Here is a 25,791-nt window from a genome sequence, read left to right on the forward strand (position 1 = left end):
CCACTGAGCATATGAATAATTTCTATATCGATTTATTATATATACATTTATCTCATTTAGATCGGGATTAGCTTTGCCCTCCTCACCCCGGACCTCAGTTGGTCTTGCACGATGTGTAGTTGTCTCAATTCAACGATCCATAGTTGCACAACTATATATTTTAAAGGAAACAGTTTATTTACACTTTTTAGCTCTAGTTTCCCTCTTTTTTTATGTCCAATCTTGACATATCTACATTTTAAGATGGTATGCTACTGATCTTTTTTGTCAAGAATGGCGGAATTTATTCTTAGAGACATAGCAACAATAAACTGAAAATATAAAGCACAGGGATTTCCACAGTGGATTCTCCTTCACATTAAGCACGTTCTACAAAAATTGAAGGACTTTTAATCACCACACACCTCTAATTCAGTCTCAATAGTTGTTGCTGGAAGATAAGACTAGTTTATATCCTATGAGCTTCAAATCACCGGCTGCTATATAAAACACTCTATGTTAGGAAGATTACTGGTCGCCAAGCAGCAGATCCATAGGTAATAACTCACATCTTTTACATCCTAGTTTTTTACTTTGAAGGTTGAAAGGTGTACTTCCAAAAACAAAAACTAAGGAGTCAATAAGGCAACGCAATAAACATTTGTAAAAAGGGAAAAATAAGGCAGGAAAGGATAAGGATAGCTTTGGAAAAGAAGAGGAGGAAAAGGGAGAATGGGATTCTCTCAATAAGAAAAAAAAAAGAAATAGAGAAATAATACCAAAATAACAAAAACATATAAATGTGGCAAAGTGAAATAGGGTGAAAAGAAAAAAGGAACAAGTGTTAGGCGAAAGGAAAACATGGTCAAAGGGGTTCCTCCAAAAGGAAAAAAAAAGAGGAAAAATGATACAAAAGCAGAATAATACAGGTGAGGGTAAAGAGGACAAGAGGGGTGAAATTCTAAGTGTATATGAACAAGGGAAAGGCTAAAGAACCTAAAAAAATGAAGTAAAAAATGAAAAGTACTGGAAATGGGATGCAAAATTATCAAACTACAAACATGGTATAACTGGTATTGAACCTGCCTACAGACACAGCACTTGCTAGATGATTAAGTGAATGAAAATAGAGGAAGAAGCAACAGTTTTCATTCAATAGATTAGATAGGTATTTTAAAAAATGTGCAGTGGTTAGATTCATGTGAATAATGGCCTAATTCAAAATGTAATGACAAGTTAGAAGACTTACTGCCACATCTCTAACAGAGGTGCATAATGAAGCCTGAATCAAAAGTTGGTTGCCAGTTTCATGAACAGAAAACATATTTGCCTTGCTGCAGAAGTCTAATAGAGATGGACTGTAGTGTTAGCGTGTAACCAGGATCTAGGCAAAGATGCCAGGCAGACCACAATGGAGCACTTGCCAGATACACTAAGCAGGCTCGGCCCGGTGAAAGATTTTACCTCCTGATTTATTCTCTGAAATCATGTAATGTATAATAAATAATGTATGTCAAAATCCTCCAATGGGGCAAGGTTGCTGACTGTTTGAAAAGAAATATTCTCAAAGCCAGAGAGCTGTTGGACGAGGTTCCACTAAAGTCATTAATTTTGATAGGAAAAGCTCTGGTGGGGAATATATAATATTTTGCACCCACAGAAGTCCTCTTGCTGCAGGATAATTTTCACATCTTAGCTAGTTCAGGATTTCCTTGTTTAGACATAGTCTCTTTTTTGGAAGTTAGAATCCTCCAGCGTGACTAGGTCACACCGAAGTCAGATAGGCTTGCCGCAAGGGTCTAGTTGACCAAGTTGGAATCTTTCCCAACTGAGATTGTGCCTTCATTGGATGGAACTGGGTTGTTGGTCCTAGCCCTCAAGAGGTCTGAAAGTCCAAAATGTTTCAAAATCCCAACTTTTCAGAGATAGTTGGAGAAGTCTAGCTGGATACGTCCAAGGGTCCCAGGATCTTAGGTACAACACTTAGGGGTCAAAACTAGGGATGGGTGAAGTATTTCGCTCGCCGGCGGAGTTCACAGAGTTTTACCCTCTCTGCTCTGACAGCCGAGTTCCAAAAATGTCCACAAAGTGATGTGGAGCATAGTTTTTTCTTCCAAGTGGCTCAGCAATGGCAAGTTGGCGAGCACTTGCAAGAAAAAAATTCCGTGCTATACCTCCTTCAGATGAGATTTCTCATCCTGGGTGGCGCAACAAGTGGCGACTGCTCGCGTTAAAACAATCTTCCATTCACATTGAGGGAGCTGCCGCTCCAATAAATGTCTTCATGGGCGGCAGTAAGCAGAAGCACTCTCTGGTGCAACGTGTATTTCTGTTGCGCTGATTTTACATCATAGGACAAACTCCCGGTACTAAAAATCAGTGCAAACAGCACAACTTAACAGACTCCATCACTGGCAGAACTCCACAGCAGAGTTTTTCTGGCACTTTGCAGAGTTACATGGAGTAAAACTTCACAAACTCTGCCCAGGCCTAGTCAAAACCTACTCAGCACAGGTCATCAGCAGTGTTCAATCTAAGTCCATTTGCAACTGGTCAGGTGGGCACTTCAGAAAAAAGGCCTCTGGCAGCTTGTTGTCCCCCTGCATCCACACAGGAGGTCAGCCAACTGACCCTTGTTCGCTTTTTTGTCCTGGGTACATGTGGGAACGGGTCCACTCCTTTGGGTCTCCTCATAAATCTCAAGAAGCAGGTTCAGTCTTTTTTCTGTTTTCCACATGTCCAGAACCGGTTCTGAGGAGCTGGTTGTAACATCCATTTTCCTACAATTCAGTAGCCAGTGCATTGATGTGACCCCTGAACACTCCCTTGCCAGCATTGAGAAATCTCAAAAGGGCACTCTTCCCACTTATACAGTACACCTTGCTTGCCTGACTGCAAACTGTCCCAGAATTCACTATTTTAAGGAAAGTCCATGATGGTGCATAAGGTCTGCCATCGGAGGAAACTGGTGTGCCAGTCAGGGGAGTGTTTAGAGAATTGAGCAGTCTACTCCACCTAAGCTACACCAGATTGTTCTAGGACCAGCTCACATTCCCACTGGGATGGAACCAGGCTGACTATCATGTGTCTTAGTATCAACAAATGTCCCTTTCCTAGGCATTTCCTTAGACTAAACTATGATGGGCAGGCCACACCTCTGCTCATTTCATTCAATGAAGTCACTGAAACTCCCCCAGCTGCCCTTTCTGAGCTGATCGGGATCATATGGACCACACCCAACCCGTCACCAGGACTAAGCCATTGCCCTACTCTAGAAACAGTTTTTTCACTTAATTAAAGTTAAGCGCTGGCCGGGGCAGTGGCTGGCTGTAGGAAGCTGGCTCTGTGTATGCTATACCAAAATGAGGTATAGTGTGAACAGAGTTCAGTGAAACCTCAAAGGTAGGCAGAGATAAAAGTAGATACCACCTTACTCTCTATTTTCAGTAGTGTGGGCGAGCAGTACGGCTTTATCAGAGGGTAGTGCTAAGGATTTGTTGTACACATTCAGGCGGCAAATGATGTTACACATTCAAAGACTAAACTCTGACCAATTTGTTTATATCAAAAATATTATTGTATATTATTTCTTTCAACCAAGGCAAGTTTGATGCAGGTAAGTTAAATAAATGCTTTAAAAAATCTTATGCAATGTTTTACAATTGAATGCAGGTTCAAATGTACTTGAATGAATTACAGATAAATCACTGTTTCAAAATTACTTTTCAGTTACTTTCTATATTACCAGGTACGTTACATTTTAAATTACATTTCATATTACTTTTGCTAATCAGTGTGATATGCGTAGCTATCACACTGAGACATCTCCTAGACAAAAGGTAAATAATTCACTTTTAGTACATGGACAGTTTTTGAATGTTCCATTCAAACCAGGTCAGGATCAGCAGTGAGACCTCTGTGTGGTGTTGGGCAATCAAACTCGAACTGTAGGCATCGGGTGCAGACCCACGGTTATGGCTGGGGCCAGAGTCTGTTGGTGAGAAAATCCGGAGCTCACATGAGAAAAAGTTGTTGGTTTGGAAGGCAGGGCATGTCCTCCTGGTTCTTGAGTTGGCTGGCTGCAGAACACACTGGCATTTCACTGAAGCAGGTTCGAGGTGGGGAGAAGCCTGTAGGGCTGGGGCCTATTAGTTCAGCAAGGTTTCTTTGGTTCTTCTTCTTCCCTTCTTCTTGTCGATTCTTGTCTGAGGAGGCAAGGTTCAGGATTGCCCCTAAATACTGGATTTAGGGGGGTTACAGGTTGGTAAAGGTTTGGAACAATGGGTCCCTTCCTTGGGGTGGGTACACCCCCTATTATGCCACCCTGCAGTGGGAGGGGGGCACATGCCTCACTCTGGTTGGCTGGGTCCCCCATCTGCAAGATGACAGGGACTGAGAGTTGTGCTTCACCCCGCCTCCCCCACCTGAGGGGCGGGGTTGGCAAAGGTGGGCCCACCTCCCTTCCTCACTTGGCTTTCCCACTGATTCTTCTGCCGAAAGTGGGGGTCAGAATTGATGGGAGCGAATGTATGATGTTACAACACAAACATTTACAACGCATGCTTTTACAACGTGGTTTTTACATCGCAGCATCCATTACAACGCATGATTTTACAATGCATGCCATCACAACGCATTTTTATAAACTACATTTACAACGCATATGATTACAAAGCATACTATTACAATGCATAAACTTTTAGGACAACAGTAGGGTAAGTGTTGTATGGTGTTGCGGTAAAAAATTCTATTAGACTCCAGGCGAGTGCAATAGTAGGGTAAGTGTTAGATTGAGTAGGGGTAAAAATGACTATTCCCATGTACCTCAAAACCCATCCCCATTACTTACCTTATAACACGTTGTAATGGCATTCATTGTTATGGTCTTCATTGTAATGGCATGCGTTGTAGTGACATGTGTTGTAATGGCATGCTTTGTAGTGACATGGGTTGTAATGGCATGCGATGTAAAGGCAGCTGCGTTGTAACAGGCACGTTGTAAAGGTAGTGCATTGAAATTACTGTGTTTTAATGGATTTATCCTGGTGGGAGTTAGTTGATGGAAGCAGCAAAGGCTGGGGTAGCTCACAAAGATGACAAGCCTTTGAAGCTCCCCCTTTATGGACCCTGCCCATCCTGGAGGGGTTTGTTTCATACCCAAGAGAGCAGCAGGCTCTTGACCCAGGGGTCATTTAAAGAGCATTCTGGAGAAGTATAAAACTATGACCTGCTAGTTATCTTAAAGGAAAAAAGCAATAAGGGAAGTATCATGATGTAATTTTAGCTTTTCTTTTCTCTTTTTGTACGGAATGTTTTTAAATGTATTTTTGTATGAACTTGTTTTTTCTAACTGTTGCTGTTATGATTTTATTAATCTGCTAAAATCGAATAAAGCATTTTCTGATTCTGATTCAGTGATGCTGTTATGGTGCTGTGGAGTTTGCAATGACAAGATCATTCCACCATATACTCTTAATGGCATTACTGCACTTACAATGTCTAAGAATTGACTTAAAAACTGTAGGGCAAAGCTTTCCAAACTCTGTGTAGCGACACACTACTGTGTCACCTGCCATGTGTGGGTGTGTGGCGCAACGACACATTGACACTGTCTACTCATCATGCAGGACCGTACTGCACATGTCAGTGATGCAGTACCTATTCATGTAGAAGGTGGAAAGGAGGAGCCTCATGCTGCCATTCTCCTGCGGGCCAGGCAGTGAGTAATATACTGTGGCGTGTCAGGGGATGGGGCTGCTAGAAGAATTAGAAAAAGCTTTCAGTGACAATCATTACCTGGATGTGTATGCCAGGGAAATGCTGGCCATGAAAACTGAACTTCTACAAGACAGGATACAGGTGAGTTCAGAGAATTTTGTTAGACACTCTTGTTACATGCACACAGATACACAAACGTGTCCCACACACGTTCTTACAGAGTATAATAAATGTGTTAAGACAAACAAAATAGGAGCACAATACATGTGTATTGCTAGGCTCAAAGCAAGACACCCTACTATCTACAAAACTGCTCAAGAGAATCATTTCTAACAATGGACATCCAATCCTTGTGGCATTGTAGTCAATTAGAAATTGTAGCGCGCAGAGTCTGAAGCCCAAAAAAGCCTAAGGTCACTCAGGACCTCATTTGGAAAAAGAAATCAAGCATGCTGCAAAATGAAGAATCCAGGAAGCGCAATATAGCTCTCCTGCAAACACCCCCATGAAGTTCACAATATGAGTGGAATCCGTAGAGACACGGGCTCGACAACCAGTTGGCGTTTATAGCCACACTCTTTGGGGATAAAAACACTGCTTTAGCGAAATAGCCTGTAAACTTTAATCCTAGGAGATTTGTCAAATCTTTCTTGACATGAGCAAATATGCATGACACTTGACTGAATCATGGAATGTTCACAAAGTCTTTCGTCCTTCTGAGTACGTAACAAAGATCTTACTTAAGTGCCAAGAGATACTAGGCAGAGGTCTTCAAACTGTGGGGTGCGCCCCCAATGGGGGTCTGTAGCTACATTCTTGTCTGAGGATTGCTTTCCATCAAGAGATTAGATTTCATTCCATAGTTCAGACTGTAAGGATATGTGCCAAAAGACAATATTTCCTCTGTTCGGCCATATGGCTTCCCACTAGCAAACTTCACCTTTGGGAAAGAGAAGGAAGAGGCATTTGTAGTTGGTCCATAGAAGAAGGTGCTCTTAGACATCACAGTTCATGACAAAACCACAAAGGGTGGCTTCACACTTCGAGAAGCCACTGCTGTCGAGGAAGGAACTCTTGTGCAGCTACTGCAGGGATGTCCTCAATAGTAAATTGTGGTCATGTGTGAATCTCACAAATATTTAGAGAGAATGAAACAGTTACGTTTTGCAAAGGTTCTAAATGTGACCAAGCTCCTCTTTATTGTGCACCACCGTATTGAATTGAGGATTATTGGATTCTTTGCCAAGTTCATTCACAAAGGCTCTGGTAGATTCACATCATGGAGGTTCCTTAGGGTAGTTTTAAATGTATTTACAGAACGCTATTTAGATAGATAGAGTATCTTCAGACCTTTCTGATTGTTTAGGGGAGTTGCCAGAAAATAAGGATTCTTCACAGTAGTCATTAGTGCTGAAACTCACTTTTAGTTGCTGATTTATTGTAACAAACACACAAACTTTCAGACACGCAGTCACACACACACACTCTTGACACGTGCATCATTCGCAACTGAACACAGTCACACGATTAGAGATGCGCATCCATCTCTATCACACAATGACAAAGACACACAAAAGCAAAAATTTCACTTGCACATACAAAACATTAATATTTACAAAAACACACATCAGAAGGCACACTCATTTACATACACACAATCAGACCAATACTCTGATATACAAACACACAAGCACACACCAACAGACACCAGCAGCTGAGAGCACAGTCAACAATGTTAGAGACATTCACTGTGTTATTATGAACGCACCATCTCCTGCTCTTCTCCAGTGCTTAATTTGTAAAGAAAAAAAAACGTGCCTGGGCCCTCGTCAGTAGTCTACTGCAGCCTGCACCACCCATTGCCCCTGCCAGAGCTGCCAATGATACTATCTTCACAACTACAAACCATCACAATAAGTGTGACAATTCAAACTATTCAAGGCCCCAAAGCTATATGAATTGCTTGTGTGGGAGGTATTGCTCATTTTCAATCTATACTGAATTAATAAACGGTTGTTGATAAACAGCGCCACCATTTTGCTAAACTGCCATAATAAGTACTGGTGTTGACAAGTGCCAGTGAGTGCCATCATTTAGTTGCTTCTGCCCTTCAGTGGGCCTTCACGGACACAGCCAGGCGTTCTGGGCCTGTTCAGAGGTCCGGTCACGCCACAGGCACAGCGCCACGTGGTGTCAGGCAATGGGGCCGCCTGCATTCTGCCCTCCAGTGGACCATACGGGCACAGCCAGGGGTTCTAGGTCCGTTCTGGGTTACAGACACAGCCAGGGGTCTAGGACCATTCCACAAAAACCACTAGATGTATAGGATATTTTTGCAAGATGAGGAATGGGCTGCTGGCATTTATTAATACAAGGATGAGTGACAGAATAACTACTGTTCTGGTCTCTTCTAATGGACGTATGAAGGCAAGGAAACAGGCCAAATATAAGAAAAAGTATATTAGCAATTAATTTTGAAAAACTGAATATCTCAGCTAGTTTTTTAAAATAAGGTTTACTTTGCTATACTTGATTTCCGTGCTGTATGAGACAGAAACTTTGTTGTTGTTGCAAGCACATCAAAGTGTACTTGAATGTTTAGTCTGCTATTAAAACTCAAATCATCATGCATACTCAGCTTGAAAGATGCCTAGGTTACTCATAAAGGACAACATGTTTTGGCAATGTATTTGTGTTATCTTACAAATTATATATTTTTAAAAATATAAATGTACAATTTTCCGGAGATATGTTGAGCCCCCATACATTGTGTTATTTACCATTTCTATGACATGTATTTGTCCTTATCTCTTACATGCAGTTAATTTAACTTCCGGTTGCTATAAAACTGAATTACCGGGGGAGTGGCTTGACGCACAGCGAGGATGGCTGCCTCTTTCAGAGCTCTCCGATATTGCCGGTGCAGACGCTCAGATAGGATGTGTTGCGGGTGATTTTATTGTTAACCTTGGACACCGTAGAGAGTAGCGACAGCCCGGGAATGCTGAGGAGTAATTTATTTTGCTCGTGCTGCTCTCTTTGAAGCTGCGCCATGGGAGAGAGCTCTGTTGCGCTATTTCTTGAAATGGCGGCCGTCATTGCAGCTTCCAGACTGTCACCATGTGCGAGGGCTAGGGCTTATTATTCAACCTCCTAGGCTTCTCCGGTTTGCTTTGCCTAAAGTACTGTGTCCATTTTACCAATTTGGTGAATTGCTGAGCTTTTAGTTATCAACTCTTGTGGAACCCTGTTTCTTCCTCATAAGTGGAAGCTTCAAAATGGCGGCAGCTGACTGGAATTTCATCTTGTGCTGAGTTCCTTAATGGAAATGCTGCAAATTTTTGATTGAATCTTGTTTCATTGCTTCCTGTTTATTACATTGGGGTACTTTAACCATATAGTGCCTTCCTTTTGTGTCCATGAAATGGTTGTTACAACCAGTTACAACACAGGAGAAATTTGTCTGCTTCTAAAAATGTTAAAGTGGGCCACCTCTAATTCTAAATGATTCTCTATGTATGAAATAAGCACATTAATCCACACCTACTCAAGCTACATCTCTAAACACGAGGTGTACATTTTCATTTCATTTTTAAGGATTATTTACGGCAGTTGCTGTCTGAATATCACTTTGTGTATTACATTTGCTAATAAGCTCTAATCTGAATACTGAGTCGTAGCTCAGTGCTGCAGCAGTGCTGTTTTCTTATCCGCCCTGACCCCTGTGGCTTGGTGCTCACCTGTTTTGCCCTATCTGTTCTTCTCAGCATAGATTAAATCTCACTACAAATACTTCTAATGGCGGAAGGCAAAGGTGTCACTACTAAAGACAGAGACGCTTAAGGGAATCTGAAACGTTCCAAACTTTCCACACCTACCCTGGATTCACCGGCTAAAAGTATTCCTGACTCTACCTCAACTCTGGAAGCTATCTTTCTCAAGCTCAATACCGTTCATGATATAGCGTAAAGTACTAAAACCAATACAGGTTTACCTCAGGTGGAGTGTCGGAGGGATGGTAGGAAACAAAATCTAAGAGGCCGGATTATGGGCTAAATTTTGACTGTTTGTTGCGTTATACAAAGAAAATTCCCAATTGATCTACAGTCCTTCTTTCTTTCGTTTCTTGTCTTTATCTTTTTTTTCTTCCTATGTTCTCAGGGGTTATTGATGGTTTCTTAGGTACTTCTGTCCCGTTTTGGTGTTCTGGTATTACTTGGCTTGGTTGTTCATTTACTGTTCACTTAACGTCTCTTCTCATCTCCTTCCTTTACAGGTTCCAGTGCTGAAGACGGACACACCCCAGGATGCTCGGATGAAAACAGGAGAGAAAGCAGTTAGTATCAAGGTTTACTTTATGATTCCTTTTTATAAGAAAGACCGCCACCTAACCGAGAATGTGTGCCCATAGACCATAGGGCTTTATTAAGGTGAAGAAAGGTTGTGGAAAAATAGATAAGACAACGTATGCACATGCACCCTGCTTCCCCTTTACTTCTCCTCCCTTTCTTTCTTGAGCCAGGGGACACAATTTCTCAAGTCTAGGTGTTATTTGTGCATTTAGATCGGGCTTTGTGTGAACTATAAAGTTGAAGGAACAAATGAATAAATAAATATTAAAACAAACAAACAAAAAACGTTAGCCCTTGCTATAGCGATACGTTAGGCATGTCTAGTCGGGTTCATGCAACGTAGTGAAGGAGCGAAGGAGTCAGCTACCATCCCCACCCTGCCCCCATGTCCAATAACTCACTGCCATAGCCACAACTCTCTTGAGTTGCGGCAGGGCTGTATCGGCTCTCCTGAGGGGTTCACCACTCTTCAGACCAGCTCACCACAATGTCTCCTTCTCGATCCTCCTGTTCTTCCTGGACTAGGAATCAGTGTGTGGAATCTTCCACAACATTCGGTGTCTCGTCCCCATCTTCATACTGTTCCTCTATGTCCTCTCCAACTTCCGGCTTCTGTTCGTGGTTCCTGGACTACGCCCCTTCCTCGGCTAGATCCTCCTCTTCAAGGCCACCTGTCTCTGCTGATTGGCTCCCTAGCGAGGCAGACTCACCATCAACCTGCACTGGGAAGGTGAAAGGTTTAACCCTTTAGTCACTTCCCCTTTTATTTTCAGGCCCTTGCTCTGTGCCAGCTCGAGGGAAAACGGCACCAGGTAAGGATCGAGCTCTGGTCGTGTCTCTTCCTTACATGGAGGTAGCAGCAATTCGTAAATATCTGAAAGATCTTTCTTTATGTGTTTCTACTTCTGAGACAAGAATAAGTTGTGTAGAAGATTATACAAATAAACAAGCAAAACACATCCAAAAATTGGAGCGCTCCATTACATCACTTAGGAGAGATCTAATAGAACAAGAGATCGTAACTGCAGAAATAATCTTCATATTTTTGGACTACCAGAGGGAAGTGAGAATTCCGCTCCTTCCGTAATTGACTTCTTACTTACTTGGATTCTAAATGCCCTGCATCTTTCTTTCAAACAGGAATTGGAGATAGAACGATCTCATAGAGTTCCAACTTTCAAACCCAGAAATATGTCTTCTTCAAGGCCTCCGATTTTTAAACCTTTGAGACATCAACATACTGAACAGATCTTAACACAAATGAGGAAGATAAAAACTGTTCAATGGGAAGGTCACAAAATCTCTACTTTACTCGACTTTGCCAGAGATAACGTCATTCGTAGCAAGGGCTTTCTAAATCTACGTAGGAGCCTTTCTGACATGGGAATCCGATTTACTTTTTCTGGGCCATAAACATTCCTGATCATTTTTAAGGGTCACTGACAGATGTTTTATGAACCCGCAGATCTTTCTAAATTCCTGGATGTTAGATTTGGGGTTCGCTAGTTGGCACAGGTAGGTAGTTTTGACAAATAGGGACCCTTGCCTCTAGTCAGGGTAAGGGGGTACACTCCTAAAATAGCCCCTGCTCACCCCCTTGGTAGCTTGGCACGAGCAGACAGGCTTATCTCAGAGGCAGTGTGTAAAGCATTTGTGAACACACACAGTAATCGAGCGACAACACTACAGATGGACACCACACAAGTTGTATATTAAAAATAAGTATCTTTTATATAGATTTAACACAAGACCATAAACGGCAAAAATCCACAATACAGTACTTAAAATGGTATGATTAGCTTAGTTCTCTTTAGATCTTAAAATGCGACACTTTGAGTCAATGTACCTTAAGATGCATAACGCTTCTACAACGAAAGTGTTGCAGGGATGGTGATGTAGTAGTTCCTTATACGCAAAGACAGTGATGCGTTGAAGATCCGGTGCAAAAAAACAAAGATGGCGTCTTCTTCCTGATGCAGTATGCTCCGCGGATGTTGCGAGATGTCTCGACTCGATGCGACAGCTGCAGCGGCGACACTCTTTTTTCGTGATGCGACGACAGCAGCTTTGGCGGCGACCCTCTTCTCCGACGAAGCGAGACGCTTCCGCTCGATGTGACAGCTGCAGCGGCGACACCCTTGTTCAGTGATGCGACGACAGCGGCTGCGGCGGCAGCACGCTTCTCTGTGGATGCGAAGCACTTCTGCTGCGCAATGCGACAGCTACAGCGGCGACACCCTTGCTCAGTGATGCAGCGGCAGCCATGGCGAAACGCTTCTTCGATGTTGCGAGACGTTTCTTGTGATGCGGTGCAAAGCGACAGCTACATTGGCAACATCTCTGTGATGCAATGGCAGCGGCTGCGACATGCTTCTTCGTCAGTCACGCTTCCAGCTCCTTGCGACACACCGTCCCTCAGAAGGCCTAAAACAGCTGCAGGCACTTCCAAAGGACTCTTGGGGAGCTGGTGGTTGAAGTCTGTTGTCCCTGAGACTTCAGCAGGAGGCAAGCTCTTTTCTCAAGCCTTTGGAGATCCTTCACAAGTTGAATAAAATTGCACACAAAGTCCTTTCTCCTTTCTTTGGCAGTCAGGCAACCACTGCAGGCCAATCTCTCAAGCAGCACTTCAGCTTAAGGATAGTCTCTCCTCAGTTTCTTCAGGTTCCTCTCCTCAGCAAAGGTTTTTTCTTGTTGTCCAAAAGTGATCTAAATTCTTGGGATCAGGGTCCAATACTTATATCCCAAAATCCTTTGTCCTCTGAGTGCAGAGGGGCCTTTGCCTAGTCCAAACCAGTTCTGGAGCACTCTGTTTACATGACTCTTTTCCTTTCACAGTGCAAGGCAGAAACATCAGACACACCACAGGAGGTGGAGCCAGTATTGTGGAGGAAAGGCACAGACCTGAAGCACTCTGTTGACATGATTCCTTCTCTCCTTTCAAAGTGCAGGGCAGAGACATCAGGCACATCACAGGAGGTGGAGCCAGCATTGTGGAGGGAAGGCACAGCCCTATTCAGGTCCCAGTTGCAACTCCTCCCTCCCATCTAGATGCAGATCTCTTTATTCACTACTGAGATGACTCGCCCTGTCTCCTGGAATCTCCCAGCCCTGTCACCCAAACTCCAGACAAGGAATACACAACCTAGCAAAGGCAGGCTTAGATAGTTAGACAAGAAAATACCTACTTTCTAAAAGTGGTATTTTCAAATATAGAATGTTAAAACCAACTTCACTAAAATATGTATTTTATCATTCTGAGTTCAGGCATACTAAACTCGAATTTCTACCATTTTCCCTGAGTCAGTTAAGATTATAAAATGTAATAATCTAACTGCCCATTCTGGCCTATGGGGAATAGGTAGCCTTGCAATAGTGAAACACAAAAATGGCTGTAATTCACTATGAGGACATGCCACACACTTCAGGGCTCGTCCTACCATATTCTTAGAATGCACCCTGCCCTTGGGCCTACCACAGGGGTGTTTGAGATGAAGAAAAGGGAACGTTTAGGGACTGGCAAGTGGGTGCATGTGCCCAGTCAACATGGCAGTACCAGACTGCACACAGGCTCTGCAACGGCAGACCTGAGACACACTTTCACAGCCTGGTTCTGTGGGTGGCACAACCAGTGCTGCAAGCCCACTAGCAGCATTTGGTTTACCTGCCCTGGGCATACTCAGTGCACTGTACTAGGATCTGACCAGTAAAGCAAATCAGCCAATCATGGAATCACTAATCCATACATGAATTTACAATAGGGAACACTTGCACTGTGGCACCGGACAGCAGTGGCACAGTGCCCAAAGCATCTAACACCAGCAAAAACACATGAGGCAACAGAAAAAATGGAAGGGAGACCCACGCAAAGGTGCCAGGTCTAACACTGTACAATCAATCTGAATCGCATATGGACTCAGACTCTTTACCTGGTCCTTCACACTCCTAGGCATCTGTATATGTTTTTCAGATGTTTTCAAATAATTATTTTCTCCTTATTGCTGAATAATATTTGGATATATTTTTCCGATATCCAAGTTTGTTCTAAGTTTCCATAGGACCTTGGCTATGTTGTTCCTTCTATATACTATATATTAGCTCTGGTTGTGTTTTGCTTGATATTAATGCTCTAACACATTTTGTTGTAGCTGTGCTGATGTTCTGTATATTCTAGATAGCCAGGATTTGATACTTTGTATAATACCATGCAGTATATTAATTTGTATTTTGTTCTCTCTTGGGATCATACTTTTTTAGACATATTTACATAAGTTGGTACTTCTAGCTGTTATGATCCTCTTAATGGTATATCGGTCTATTTGTTTCGTATTATCTCTGAATTATTCTATCATTACTCTTGCTACAGTTAAGTATCCTATTCTTATCCTATCCTTAACCTTTGTTTTTCTTCTTCCTTCTATCTATGAAAGTCTGTCTCTATGTTATATATTATTTACTGATTTCCATGATCACTTATGGAATACATTTTTACCTACCAATGTTCTCCTTTTCAGTCATATATCTCTTCTGTTTTGAATTCAATGCCACTCTTTTAGTCTCTGTTATTTTTAGTTACATATTTATTAATTAATCTTTTTGCTTGCTATTACCTGCTAGTTATATATCTATTTTATAATATTGTACATATAACTATGTAATTAATTTGACTGGTCTGTAATGGACTGATTGATGTATGTATAGTTGGATATATATGCTTTTTACATTTATGAATTGCTTTCTTATGAAATATCATTTTACTGCATATGTTCCATTTACTTCATTTTTAACTTCCTTCTACATAATATTTTTATTCCAATTGACTGACGTTGTTAATGAAATAACTTTTTTACTAACTATATAGCTTGCTTTATAGTCACTTTTATATAGGTATGCATTCTACTTTCTATATTCTATGTTTTTCCTCTTCCTGTTTTCTTTTAGTTTTTGTTTTCTTTCTATAGAGAAGTCTCATTATATGTTATTTTCCCCGATTACCAATGGAATGCATCTTTATCTATTGAATTTCTCCTATTATTTTATACTCCTGCTTTATTATGTTCTTAGTGCCACTTTTAATGTTAGATCAATATGTGTTGCACCGTTAATACTCATGCTCTTGAATCACTATTAGTGGTTAATGATATAGTTGTTTTATTGCTTTGTACGTATCAACTTGGAATTTACCTAAATTATATTTATAGCGGGTTTGACATTTGTTACAGCTGGAATGTATATGCTAATATAGTACTGATTTGTTTGATTACAGAGTGTTATCTCTTTGTAGATGTTCCTCTCCACTAGAGTATTTTGTTTTTTTGTTCTCAATATTACACTCAAGTTATAACCTTGATATGAACATGTTTTTAGCACAATAACATTTGTTCTGTTGCTCTATGGTTTGCTTATGTTTGAGCTGTCTACATTGATGATGGTAGCCTCTGCTGTTGCTCATCTACGTAGATTCCCTCCTCGTCCCAAGAATGTTTTTACACGTAGCTGGAATCGCGCTGATCTGCTTTCCCTCTCTCATTCCCTCGCTTCTTGCCCTCCCGATCTCAATGGCATTTCCCTCGACTTACAGGCCGCTGCAGTTGGCAACTGGTTATCTTCCGCCTGCGATCTAGTAGCCCCTCTCAAGCTAGTTAAATCCATTTGTCCTCACGAGGCTCACCGTTGGTTTAACTCTGAGCTTAAGGCCCTCAAATTGGAACTTAGACGCTCTGAGCGCCTTTGGCGCCGTAGCTACTGCCCCGGCCTCAAGGCCAAATACAAATCTCTTCTTAAAGAGTATAAGAAAGCCATTCTTGTGACCAAGACCAAGTACTTCTCCGAACAAGTAATCCTCTCTGCTAATAAATCTAAAGATATCTTCTCCTTGGTTAACAACTTGGCCACCTCTGATCGTGCTTGCCCCAATTTTATTCCCTCCCAAGCCCTCTGCTCCTCTTTAAACAACTTCTTCATCGAGAAGATCGTTAAAATTAAATTCAACATTTCTATCACTCCTTTTACTCCACTTCATTCTCCCCCCTCTGTGTCTAATTCTTCCATTTCCTCTTTCCTGCCCCTTTCCCTGGATTCCTTCTTAGCTCTGCTCACAAAAATCAAGTCAGGCTCTCCTACCGATTGTGCCCCTGCTCGTATCCTTAAAACTCTCTTTTCCTCTTGCCCTGCTACCCCTCTTTCCCTCCTTAATGCTTCTCTTTCCACTGGATTGGTCCCCTCTTCATTTAAGTCTGCCATTGTTTCCCCCATTCTTAAAAAACCTGGTCTTGACTCCTCCCTCCCTTCTAACTTCAGGCCCATCTCTCTCCTTCCCTATCTTGCCACAATTCTGGAATCCTACGTCACTTCCTGTCTTTCTACTTATATCGAGCAGAACCATCTTCTTGCTTCTCACCAAGCAGGTTTCCGCTCGGGTCATTCGACCAAATCTGTGGTGCTCGCCGTTCTCGACGAGCTGAAAGCCAAGGCTGATACCAACTCTCCCCAAGCTTTGGTTCTTCTCGACCTGTCCGCTGCGTTTGACACGGTCGACCATAACATTCTTTTGGACCGTTTCAGCGCAGCGGGCATTCGAGGCCCTGCCCTCTCCTGGATCATGTCCTTTCTAACAGGACGCTCACAAGCTGTCCACCTCCCCGGCTTTTTTGCTCTTCCCCTCCCGGTGCCCTGTGGGGTCCCCCAAGGTTCCTCCCTCTCTCCTCTTCTTTTCAACCTTTACATCCACCCACTTATTTCTTCTCTCCTTGAGCTGGGGGTCTCTGTGTATAACTACGCAGACGACCTCCAGCTCGTCTTTGATCTTTCTTCTTCTTCTCACTCCCTATCTTTTTTTCGCTCCACCATGGTTTTTATTTCTGGGTGGATGAGCGCCAACCACCTCAAGCTCAATCCAGATAAGACTGAGCTTGTCCTGACCGGCGGCTCATCCAGCCCTTGGTCCTCCGCTTTTTGGCCCCCTATTCTTGGCCCCCCTCCCACCCCGGTTTCCTCCGTTAAAACACTGGGCATTAAGGTTAGCCAGGACCTGTCCATGCATGGCCAGGTCAGTGCTGTAGTGTCTTCCTGCTTCCTCTCCCTTCGGCTGAACCGAAAAATTTCCCGTTTCTTTTCCCTTGACTCTCTTAAAATCATCATTTCTGCCCTCATCACTTCCCGCCTTGATTATGGAAATAGCTTGTTCGTGGGTATCCCTGCCTACGAAACTCGCCGCCTTCAAGCAATCCAAAATCAGGCTGCCCGTCTCATCTTTCACTTGCCCAAAACTCACCACATCACTCCTGTCCTCAAATCCCTTCACTGGTTACCCATTCTGCAGAGATCCTTGTTCAAACTAGGGTGCCTTGTCTATCGGGCTCTTGATCGCTCAGCACCGGCGTTCATCAACTCTCTGATATCCTCCCACACCCCTGTCCGCACTCTCCGATCATCTTCCTCTGCCCTCCTCACTGTTCCCCGTTTCCGCAAAACTCGCACTGGTGGAACTAGATTCTCTGTTCTTGCACTCCGGTTTTGGAATTCCCTTCCTCTCTCTATGCGTTCTATCCCTATCTTTTCACACTTCTGTAAAGCGCTCAAAACATTCCTGTTTGCCCAGGCCTACCCCCGCTAACCTCCTTGGCCCTGTTTGTTCTGTTCCCTAGAGCTCTCAGCGCCAGGAAGCTGTTTGGCCATCGTGCGCTCTATAAATAATTTCATTCATTCATTCATTCATTCAATTTGCCTCTCACAGACATCTCCTGGTGGGGTTGGGCTTCGAAGTTGCTCTGGATGTTTCTGGAGTACATTTGATCCCATTTCTCTTTTCCCTATTCTTTATTTCTCCCTTTCATCCTATCCTTACAATTTGGACATCTGCTTTACTTCCTTGCCTCTTTAAGTTTACTTTTATTGTTGTTGTACTCTAAGTACTTACACTTAAGTCCTGCATATACCAATGCCTGGTATAAATGTATTTTACCTTAATGTTAGGGGTTTGAATCACCCACTTAAGAGGACTAAGGTTTTAGATTATTGTAAGAGTTTATCGGGGGATTTAGTCTGCTTTCAGGAGATTAGGATAAGTTTCAAAGAAGCTCTTCTCATGAGAAAAGATTGGGTGTCAGATGTTACGTTTTCTGAGGCTTCTGGGAAGCGGAATGGAGTTATTATGTTTATATCTAAGGGATCGGGCTTGTCTATAGTTGCAGCTGAGCCTGATGCTAATGGAAAATAGTTACTTTCACGCTTAACTAATGGCTCCGATGATCTATATCTTATGAACTTATATGCTTAGAATATTTATGATCCATAATGTTGGCGTACGATCAATAAAAAACGTTCTGGCATCCCACGAAATTCAAGATCAATTGTTGGAGGAGACTTTAATCTTCCTTTCAACCCTATTTTAGACACACACACTGCTTTTAGTTGTCATCCCCCTGGAGCACACAAACAGGTACTTAACATGTGTTTGTCACATCATCGCTTGGCTGCTTGGAGATTGCACAATCCAATAGGCAGTCACTTTACTTTTTTTTCTCCTCACTCCAGCTTCTCGTGTTGATTATCTTTTGTTAACGCTTCCCTTTTAAAGCATTCTACAAATGTAATGATTGATCCAATAGTTATTTCTGACCATGCTGCAGTATTGTTAACCATCCTTAACTTTACAGATACTAAAGGACCCCGTAAATGGCATCTAAACACAGACCTCTTGGAGGATACTTCTGAGGTTATGGAAATTAATAACGAAATTGTTCGTTTTTTCAAAGATAATGAACTGTCAGTGTATTATCCAATAGTGCTTTGGGACGCTTTTAAATGTACTATAAGAGGTCGCATTATTAAAAGAATGGCGAAAAGGAACAGCAACATTAGGAAATCTCTGCAGTTTATAGGGGACGATAGTAAGTGGAAAGAGGAATTATATAGACAAACAAATGAAAAATTTCTCTTGCAAGATATTAAACATTTAAAATACTCTTTCAACTCCATAGTTACTAAAATAACTCACATTGAAGTATATGCTCAAAAGTCTAGCCAATTATTACTACAGAATAAAGCAGGCAAATTGTTAGCCGCTATCCTTATATATCAGAATGCCAAGACTACCTGTATTTCCCATATTGCTGATAAGACTGGTTTGAGAAAGTTTAATACCCAAGAAATTCTCTGAGTTTTTCGAGAATGTTACAAAACTTTTTATACCCCTCAAAAGCAAGGTCCTCAGTCTGAATGCCAGCAATTTCTTAATTCTCTTTCTACTACTACTATTTCGAACGAGGATATGATTGAACTGGGTAGGCCAATATGGAGTGAAGAGATTATCAAAGCTATTAGGGCCGGCCACTCGGGAAAGCTCCAGGGCCGGACGGTTTTCCCATTTTACCGACATACAGGGTACGCTTTCATTCCCAGTCATGGTGAGAGCAGTGAGAGAATCTGGCCGATTCATTTTTTTAATCGCTCGTGGAGCGTTTTCCATGGGGAATGAAGCTGTATAAATAAAGATTATATATTTCAAACACACCAAATGTCCCATAATACCTCGAGGCATGAGTTTGCCCTGTAAAAACATCCAGAGTAATCACGAGTCGAGTATTGTAGATTGGCTCAATTATTCCTTGAAAACCAGCCGTTTGGCTATAGCGGTGAGTGAGGGCGCATAAACAAGAAGAGATGTGAGCCTAGGGTAGCGATAAAGTGTTTGTGAAAGATTCACGTTGAGGTCTATTCATTTAAGATCAATGACATGGTATATACACTACACGTCCATAATACTTTAGGACGTGACGAAGAGCATTCATAAACACTGATCTAAAGATGGCCGCTTGGTTAGCTGTTTGAAATTGCACCGCGCCGATGGTCGAGTGATATAAGGTAACAGATCCCACGTCTTTTCTAAATAAAGAATGAGCCTGCTATTGTCCGCTTTTAGATACTAAAACGCATGTTTGCGTTTCAGGAATAATAGTGAAATAAAACGAAGTTCAAAACTGCACCAGGACTCGGTTGATGACCGCGGGCAGGTACGCTGATACAGACCTGTTTTTTCTATTGTTTTCTCGTCTTTAGCATGAATACAAATGTATCCTTTTCTTCGCCAGCTTCGATTGTATGGAAGGCAACGAAGACTAAAATACATGATTTGAAAAAAGGAATACATTATAATCGGCACCCAGAGAGGTATGTCAGATGTCTTCAGAGGCTCTGCCACAGATAATTACAATCAATAATGGCCAGCTTGGTTATCTTATTATGGTCATCTATTTCAATAGATTGTGGCAAGAAGCGAGAACTGTCTCGCATTTGGGTTATTCCGGCGATAATGGCGTTATTTAACGACATTTCAAGGTAAGAATCAATTCCTCCAATGATATAAAAAAGACTATGATTCATTAGGCAATTCAATTTACACATATGTGCACTCTGTTCCTTCAGAAGAGTGGCCACACGATTGATTAAGGTGAACCCCTTCCAAATATTACGGATTTTGAGACTACGACAAGAGTCTGATAGTAAGATCCAGAAGGCTCCTTCGCAAACCTGTTCAGGTATAAAACTACAGCTTTATGCATAAGTATTTTGATTGAAAAGTGAGAAGCAGTACAAGTTGTAAATAAAACTTTATTGTTTTTTTACACCTTATACAGAAAGTGACAAAGCCCTGATGAGAATCTGTGAATTGGTTTTCATGGATTCGAAACGCGTCTGCACAATTAAGGAGCACACAATGAAATAAGGAACGAAGAATTTAGTAATGTGTTGTGATAGTTTGAATTAATTTCTGCTATGATCGAATGTGGTTACCTTATGGGTTTCTGTGCTCCTTCTTTCCGACTTTGTCTATAAATTGGATATAGATTTACTTATTTGAGACTTTCAAGATATTATTGAATGTTTGTTTTTGTAAAATTTGTCTTTGTATTTCAGATGTAGAATGTTAAGTACGTTTTAGTCAACATGTGGAATGTAAATGAGATTTTGCAAACATTGACATTGGTGTTTATAAGTGTTGTATAGAATGTATTGGTGTTTTCTTTTTCATACATAAATGGTATCAATAGAAAAATAAGAAAAACTGAAAATAAATGGTATAAATAAAATACCGGTACAAACCAAAATTATTTGTGTTTGACCCGAAAAGTGTCCGTTCAAAATCACCCATGGTATAGGCAATTCTATTGTTCATTGATATCCTTGCGCCATGGCGCACTGCATTGTAAATGCAGCGCATCCATAGTGGCGCACTGCAAGGTTTGCGTGACGCATCTTTCTTGGCACATCCCTGCTGATTTGCAGGGATGCACCAGAAGTTGTAAATCTGCCCCTGTGCCTTCTTTGTTTCATGAGTTTAACACAATCACTTCAAGATTCTTATGGAATGATAATAGAGCTAGAATTGCTTACAAATATCTTAGAAAATCCTCTATATTGGGTGGATGTAACCTCCCGGATTGGAATCTATATCAGATTTCCTTTCTGGAGGCTTAGGAAGAACTGTAGTTTTTAGCAGTTCCCCAACATATTCCTCACTGGATTTTTATGGGACTTGAACTGTGCGCTCCCTATTCCACTCTTTCTTTGCTCACAGCTTCTCAAAGTACTTTGGCACACTCTCAACCGATTATGTTAGATATGGTTAATGTGTTAAAATACATCAATCAGAAATGTTTGCAGCCTATTCATAGGTCAAGTTGGACATTCTTATTTTCTAATTCTAAACTTGTTACTGACGGTGATCCTGCCATCGCTATTTCATGGGCCAGTAAGGGCATCAGACTGATGAAAGATCTTTATGACACTAATCATGATCCTCGTCCTTTTTCCTTCTTAGCCAACAAATATAATCTCAATAACAAAGATGTTTATACTTTTTTGAAGTTAAAAGTCAAACATTCTAAGATACCCCTTGATGGAGCAAGGACTCGAATAAAATAGACTTGCTCAGACTCAGTCCTCTCATATAAACCCATAACGAAATAATAAACTTGCATTGTCATACTAATATGCATTACATTTCATATATTTAGCAAAGAGAGGAAGCTTGCCTATGTGTTTTACTAACAAGTAACCCGAATGCGGTTGAAGATGGCTGCTAACGCGCCAAATTGTATTACGCATGCGTCAACTGCACCTACGCAGTATGACATCTTACCGCTTGGAGGGAAAAGTTTGCTTCTGCGCACTAGCATCTAAGATGGCCACTTGGAAACTCACGTGCTAAGCATCTGCTTTGCTGAAACTAAAATTGAATTATGTACTAAATGCTAATGCATAAAAAGTCTTTATAAATAAATGGGGTCAGAGTAGAAGTAGGTGGTATACAGTGAAACCATTTTATTTTTAATTTAATACTTTTTCTTTTGACTTCTCTATTGGTTCGTATTTGGGCCTCCTAGAATGCTAAGGTTTGATAACCACGTGAATGGTGGGGCATGCGCAAGAGAGACCACTCTGGAGCAATGAGCTCAAGTCTTAGGATTCGTCCAAGGACATCTAGTACACGTACCCTGGGAACCAGCTGAACATCCTGAAGAGCCAATGGACAACTGTGAAAATTGTATACAATGTTAGGGATAATGTTTACTAATATGGGTGGGAAATAAATCATGGGAGAACAAATGAATGGGCAGCAACTTACCACAATAAACTGTAGAAACTATTCAAAACTTAGCATGGTGTGATGATCATCCCCTTAGCTTGCCCAATCAGAAACGGGAGTTTAATAAAGCTGAAACATTTAGGGGTGGTACATGCCATTAAGAAAGAATACCTGGGGTATTTTAGTTAGATTAGTGTGTGGTGGGTGTCGCATCTAATGCTGAGAGGCCAAAATGCTGTCCGATTGCTGATTGATTACCCGAAGAAGCAGACTTGGAATTTCATGAGCAAATATAATTTAGAAGAAGATCGCGAAAGAACCGAGGAGGTGATAGAATTTAGAAGAAGATTGTGGAAGGACCGAGGGGGAAATCAGTGTCAGAGAGGAGTGAGACACAGGCATCAAATCCAGAAGAGGCCATCTATCCTGTTCCGTCCTGTAGTACCTGTCTACAGAACTTTAAGGGTCCATAGACTCTTGATCATAGGGGTCTGATTCTCGCACCATCTTAGGTAAATATAATCCATGTTGTGTCAATGTGCTTCTCTTTCTTTCTATCCTCTCTTTCTTGGGTACTTGTCACTGTAAATTTTCATAGAATACTGAAAATAATACGATCTTACTTCCTCAGGATATAATGGAGTTGACACTGTAATTTGTTTTGCTCATATGATTAATTAGATAAACTCGTTAAATCTTTTTCGAGTCTGTTATTATTCAAGAAGCAATAGGGTAAATGAATTTTTTGGTCCTATCATCCATACTTTCAATTAAAATAAAGATCCATTGGTTATGAGAAGGGGTTCGGATAGATAAAAGAATGGGGAATTAGACAAAGCCAGTGGTGTTGACCAGCCTAAAAGAGAGCTGTGTGTGTTTGGGGGCCCAGATGAATGAAATGGTGTAAGGTTTTCGCAGGTTGGTAACTCCTGCTGGATTAGTTGTCTGGTAGCAGATTGATGGTTTTCATTGATTAGTTTTCATGATTATTGATTTATGTTCTAACAACCAAGTTTTGTATTTGTTCCATGTTGTCTGGAATTTTCCCTGGAAACATACAGTGGGTGGTAAATGGAAGCCACACTGCAGTGAGGTTACTCGTTGGGTTTTGAAATAGTTTTGTGAATAAGTGAGAGTGATTGTCAGCAAAGAGTTTTTTGGTGAAACTTTGGAGTTATATCACCTAGAAAGAGTGACTTTAGAGGATTAGCAGGTTCTTCTAAGCTTGTATGTAGAGTAAGCGAAAAGGTTTTGCTCGCAGTGTATGAAGAGTAAGTGGAAGGTTTTATTAGCAGTGAAAGAACATTTTTAGTTAATGAAACTAACAGAGTAGCAAATGTTTTTATGTTGTTATTAATGAAAATTTGATGAAAAGCTAAGAGAAAAATCAAAGTTTTCGTATTACCTTGTGAAGGGAGGATCAGCTGCTGGAGTTGAGCTGGCGTCATAGAGTGCAGCACTGGGATTGGTTGAAACAGCGGTTGTGTGATTTACGGAGATTTGTAAAGGATGGGTCAGTAGAGAGGAGTGATACTGACATCACAATAGAGCAGCGCTAGTATTGGCTAAGAGAAGTTTGTGAAATCGAGTCTGATTGGATAAAAGAATAAAAGAAACGAAAGGACTGGAAGAAACTGAGAGTAAACAGAAAGACTATTTGGTTAACAAATTTGGAGCAACAATATCATTAGACAGTGGAATTTGTATGTGGGAATACTATCTAACATTAATAGGGACTCGCCCAGATAGAAGATATTTGGGTTTTGCAAAAGAACAATATATAAGAGGAGCTTCCACTAGAATGTACAGAGAGAAAAGGAAAATATTACTCATGCTGAGAATCAAAAAATATTTTAAGACAGATAAACCCATTAAGACCAGGAAGGAATTCTTATTCCACCTCCAAAAACTCCTGCTTCATTTATGATGATGGAAAGAGGTTACCATACTTGTGTTTGGTTAGAAAATTGGATTTAGTAAACTAAAAGTGATGGGATATGCGCTTTCCCCGAAATTGGTACATTCAATGGGAGAATTCTTCAAAATTTAGGGACCAGAATTAATGAATTAGAACCCAGACCTAGGTTAACGCAGTATGAAGCTCTAGAGGAATGGGAAACTGAGGCATATGAACGAGACAGATCTAGGAGTACTAGGAATTACAGAGGGTTTTATCCTAAAAGAATGCATGAATCACATGAAGATCAGATGAAACAATGGAGACAGGCAATGGTTACCAAAGGAATGTATCCTGTATTAATGGCAGAGGAACAGTCGGGAGGTAAATGTACTGGGAAAACTAAGCATTTGAGGATGACTGGTTGTGGGTAATCAGAAGATGAATATATGGAAGATATCCTGGGAAAGAATCCTCCACCATATCAGGAGGAACCTAGTAGAACTACCCCAAGTGCCCCTGCTTTAGAAACACCATTAGTTCCTCAAATCTTGCATGACTCAGTAAATGGGAGATTACTACTGGAAAAGGAAAGAGAGGCAATAAATAAGAATAGAGAAGAACTAATACAGAAAATCACACAATTGAGCACACACCCTGAAGCTCTGACCATACCAGTGACTATAGGTCCCATTGTTCCATTGTATGGGGATAAAGGAAGTTGTCCAAAACCACCAGTTATGACCAATCCTATAATAGAACCTAGAAAGAGGAACCTAATAATTGAAGATCCAGCCAGTGAATGTGAATTCGTAATATCTTTAATGGATTTGCCAATAAGAGAACAAATAAATGAGTCTCTGAAAAGAGCAGTTCCTAGTTGTTCAAAAGAAATAAGATTGGAAACACCCACAGGGACAAAAAATCCAGCAATAGTGTCTCCAGAAGAATTAGAAAGATGGGCCCAGAGGATGGACAAATCGAATCAACAACCAAAAATTATAGACATATTTAAATTAAAAGTAGAATTGAAAGAAATGATAGCTGGAATTGTAGGGATCGACCGGCTAAATACTTATAATGAAGAATTGTTAATAATATGTAGGAGCATAACTAGAAATGTAAAATTATTCCATGAAACATTAACTGAGCTTGCTTCTGAGATGGGAATTGAAATAGGAAGGTTAAAAGTATTACAGAAACCATACAGAGCAGATTTTACTGACAAAGATTTGGAAAATATGAATATGTCTGGAAGA

At 41.2% G+C, this 25,791-nt stretch overlaps 1 protein-coding gene across 3 annotated transcripts in view; it reads right to left on the reverse strand.

Annotated features, from left to right (window-relative positions):
• The window catches only part of LOC147690365 (cytochrome P450 2F2-like), a 533,126-nt gene that overhangs the window by 22,595 nt on the left and 484,740 nt on the right, over nt 1–25,791 (reverse strand). The window lies entirely within an intron of this gene.

Source organism: Lissotriton vulgaris, chromosome 9 (genome assembly GCF_964263255.1).
Source record: "Lissotriton vulgaris chromosome 9, aLisVul1.2, whole genome shotgun sequence".
NCBI lineage: Eukaryota > Metazoa > Chordata > Amphibia > Caudata > Salamandridae > Lissotriton > Lissotriton vulgaris.